The sequence below is a fragment of the Amblyomma mixtum genome, chromosome 3, assembly GCF_055824585.1.
Source record: "Amblyomma mixtum isolate Tamu chromosome 3, ASM5582458v1, whole genome shotgun sequence".
In the NCBI taxonomy this organism is placed as follows: Eukaryota; Metazoa; Arthropoda; class Arachnida; order Ixodida; family Ixodidae; genus Amblyomma; species Amblyomma mixtum.
Window position 1 is genome coordinate 40,047,607 of NC_143014.1, and position 4,328 is coordinate 40,051,934.

General features: G+C 49.1%; 1 long non-coding RNA gene across 1 annotated transcript; it reads right to left on the reverse strand.

Moving 5' to 3' along the window:
• Positions 1-395: 395 nt before the first annotated feature.
• On the reverse strand, positions 396-1,545 carry LOC149349818 (uncharacterized). The gene is made up of 3 exons (XR_016289420.1): positions 1,503-1,545; positions 1,222-1,388; positions 396-1,107 (listed from the first exon to the last, which is right to left on the reverse strand). It is a non-coding gene; the product is annotated as an uncharacterized LOC149349818 (long non-coding RNA).
• Positions 1,546-4,328: the final 2,783 nt, after the last annotated feature.

Below are 4,328 nucleotides of genomic sequence, written 5' to 3' on the forward strand. Positions count from 1 at the left end.
CAGCTCACGGCTTTGGCGCGTCATGTTTTCGCTGACTGATACATCCGAGTGAGCATCTCTTAAAGCTGTACGCTTCTGAAACCACATGTCACGAGTTGAGAGCTTTGAAAACCGCACAATGATCCCGGGCACCTTTCCTGGCTTTGAAGGAAGTCTGTGCACAACATCGACGTCATTCAATGTAAGCTCTGACAAATCCACAGATTTTGCTACGTTATTTACCTTTTCCATCAGATTCTCATCATTTGTCACCGGTATGCCGTGCACCTCAAGGTTCAGCTTTCTGTTTCGCCACTCAAGGTCGTTCACAGTCATTTTCAATGACTCAACATCATCAGCGTCGACTCTGGTCTCAAGTGCACTAACGCGTTTCTTTAAGGTACAGATCTCTTTCTCATGTTTTACCTGTTGTTCAAGTATATCATCGTATTTTTTTGACATTAGTTCAATGGACTTCTTCACTTCATCGACTTGGTCAGGCAGGCCAGCAAGAGCATCAAGTTTTTGACATATGCCGGCTAAACAGCTAGCAAGGTCAGGTTGCGTACTGGGTGTGTCAGAGCTTCCTGCGTTTGTTTTGCGACATTCTGGACATCGCCACGCTTTGCGACCTTTCTCGCCTTTTCCCTTATATGTTGACGCAGAGACACCAGAGCAATTGCCGAGATGGTAGGTGTACTCACATTCGGCGCACTTGATGGCGAGTCCGTCATTTGGCAGACATTCTTCGCAGGAAGGGCATGTCCCCGGCATGTTAGCCTTGGTATAGCTTGTGCAACATACAGGTTTAAATTCGGAAAATCTTTCTCCTAACACTACAACTGAGAGCACGGTAGAAAACAAAGGCAGCAACGAGCAACAAGGCAGCAGCGAGCAACACGGCAGCAGCAGCGGTGGTGAAAGAAAAAATGGCAAGTAGAAAAGTAGGTTTTTTACCAACCTGTAAGGCGAAAACAAAGCAGATAAGGGGGCGTCCGATCACCACCGTCGCTGCTGCTCGTGTGACCCGTTTACAGCTCGGCCGGTAGAAGCGCGGTGGCGCAAAAGTCTGTGACGTCACACTTAGTGCTGTCTTGAGTCGAGTGCAGCAGGGTTCGTCGTTGAAATCTGCAGATGTAAGTAATTCACGGAAGCTGAGCGTCGGAAGGCACACTGGAATGTCCGCCTTCAGGTCAGAACAAGGCAGCGCACTATGGCAGCAGGCAGTCAGGGGTAACCCACCTGTAAGGCGAAAACAAAGCAGATAAGGGGGCGTCCGATCACCACCGTCGCTGCTGCTCGTGTGACCCGTTTACAGCTCGGCCGGTAGAAGCGCGGTGGCGCAAAAGTCTGTGACGTCACACTTAGTGCTGTCTTGAGTCGAGTGCAGCAGGGTTCGTCGTTGAAATCTGCAGATGTAAGTAATTCACGGAAGCTGAGCGTCGGAAGGCACACTGGAATGTCCGCCTTCAGGTCAGAACAAGGCAGCGCACTATGGCAGCAGGCAGTCAGGGGTAACCCACCTGTAAGGCGAAAACAAAGCAGATAAGGGGGCGTCCGATCACCACCGTCGCTGCTGCTCGTGTGAACTGCAAACGAGGTTGAAGGCATCATGGTAGATATAGCAGACAGCTCTCCCGCGCGTTGGAATCGTGAAGTCGCAATTCCTAAAATCGCCCTGTGAACGCATAATAGACAGTCGTCAGACGACAGCCCGAATGACGCCGATGGAATTTAACGACATTTTTTTGCAGCCCATACAGAAATGGGAAAATATTTCCAGTTCAGTAATAAGGCAAAATATTCACTGGCGGTTAAAACATAGCCTTCAGGTTTGTAATAACAGGATGACCAGTTTGGTTATTAACTGTACTCGATTTTGAATCGCAAAAATATGTCTAAAGCCATAGCGAAATATGCAAAACGAACTTCTGTGCCCTTCTCCTACCGCTCCCGAGCTATACTATACCGCTGGTGGGTCATATTAGCGAGTTTTAAAACAGATGGACCCTATTGATTAGGGGAATGGGTGAATAGCGGGCAATAACACCCCTCAGGTTCTGCGCATAAGCACTGGCGCCCCGTTATTCTGCTATCCGACTAACGGATAGGGTGCCCCTATTCTAAAGCACCCTATTGCCGCTATGCGTTTTGTTCGTTTTTCCACGTTCTTTCGTCAGCTATCGCCGCACACGACACGTGTCCTTATCCCTTTGTGTCTACTACGCGAGACGAGACCAGAGCACTATGGTACAATAATTACGGCCCGCTGCAGCTTCCACGATGTTTACACCTCATATATTACCGTCATAACAGCCACTGATTCAACCGCTCTGGCTAACGCAAACTATTACTGTTCACGGAAATACTAAAGAATGCCTGAGTAAGAGCTTTCAAATTTCAGCTTTCAAGTTCAACCTCCAAACAGCTTATCGAATGGTATTCAGTTGCTCGAGGCCCAAATATAGTTTGCTTGCCTAGTGCGTAATTCAGCCAGTGGGGGCGGAAAGTGGAGAAACAGATAAGAAGAAAAGGGTTTCACACACCGGATAAACAAGGGCACACGCGCTGGATCAAGGACGCGCCACTCAGCAGAAGAAAGCAGACATCCCTCTCCTCCTCTACTTCCCCAGTTTTATTTTTATGCGAATAAGAAGGCTGAACTGGGTCAGGGTGCCTAGACATTGACAGTACTTAAAAATAGAGAAAGAGACAGAGAGAGCGGTCCGTATTCATTGACAGAGGTCTCTATTAGAGTGAACTGCGCGCAAAACACGTAACCGGAGTCCTCTGCTTGAGTACCCCCGCCACCGGTCGAGCCATTTGTTTTTTGTTTTTTACACCCGCCAACCAGACTTTCCGTATTTATTTCACCTGTCTACCCACAGATGAGCAGACGAAGAGGCGGAAGAACATGCGGTTGACGCTTTGTTTTAGCGCACTAATGCACCCGCACAACTTGCTGGACTTCCTATCCGGTGGGGGCGGGCGCTCGGATTATTTGCAAGCGACAAATAAGCTCCAGCTTTGCTTTCTGCACTCGCGCGAGGACAGAGCCACCTGCTTTTGGGCAGAACCTCATGTTTTAGGTGAAATAAAAGAAGAAAACTCCGTCCTCCGCAAAACTAAAACGGGGTGCCTCTCTTTAGAGGCACCTTGCCTCCATCACAGAACAGACTAAAGGCCGGATCGAAGGCCGCCAAGTTAAAAGAGAGCCTGTTTTGAAGAAGGAGCGAAAGAGAAAAAAAAAATACGCCGGGAAAAGCATCTGTATAATAAATATCCATTAAAAAAGGGCGTTCTTTGGTACCACGCGGGGGTTTTCTTACCTCGTGGCATGCACTCGCCCACGATGGGAGCCTTTATAGGTTGAACATAGGCAACTAGACGTGCTTCCATGTTTAATGGTTCGTAGAAAGCCCTATTTGGACTATATATGCATGTGGTCTTTAGCTCATGCAAGTCCATATAGTATTGCCGGAAAAGATTGTGTACGGGCTTTTTTTTTGTGTGTGTGTGTATGTGAAGATGAGGCAGTGGAAGGGAAAGCCGTTGCTCGACAATTATTCTGGAGCGCTCGCACTCGCGCCAACGCGGTAATACGCGTGATAGGTGTAGGTTGGGGCCAGTTAAGGTCACTGATGTTAGCGAAGGATACGATAACGAAAATGACCGTGTACGCATGACCAGACCCAGACAGGACCACCGAGCTTCGCTCGGGATTTTGTTGATCGCGTTAGCACAGAGGCAAGGCCATTATGCAATCAGCGGTCTGGATAGCCCCAACAAGATTGATTTAGCAGGAGCCTGCAGGATGCAGAACAAACACGCAGAAGCACAAGCACGCACGAGCACAGGGGTTAGTTGGCGACGGGAGTAATGTATAAACCAACACATGTTCTGGGCGCTCGAGAACCGATTCCGAGCCTGAATGAACGCCGTCGCTGACAAGGAGGGAAGGCAGGGGAAAAGCACGAATATCGCTCCCAGCGAGAAGCCAATCGGTACTTATGAGCGCACCTTGAATGGACGCTCTGTTCATCCACTAGCGGCCGCAAACACCTGCGTAGTTTCCTATAGATTGGGCGCCTCGAACTATTTCTGGTGGTGCGGGCTACATTCCACTCCGGTAAGGCGCTGGTTCTTTCCTAAGGAACAGAGAGGGAAAAAAAAAAAAAAACACGGTGGCAGCTCGCACCTTTCGCAGAATTCTCCAGCTCTTTTTCCTTTTTTCCCCTTTGTTCCCCTCCCCAAGTGTAGGGTAGCCAACTGGGCATCGCCTGGTTAACCTCCCTGCCTTTCCGTCCTTTTCTCTCTCTCTCTCTCTCTCTCTCCAGCGACAGAATCCC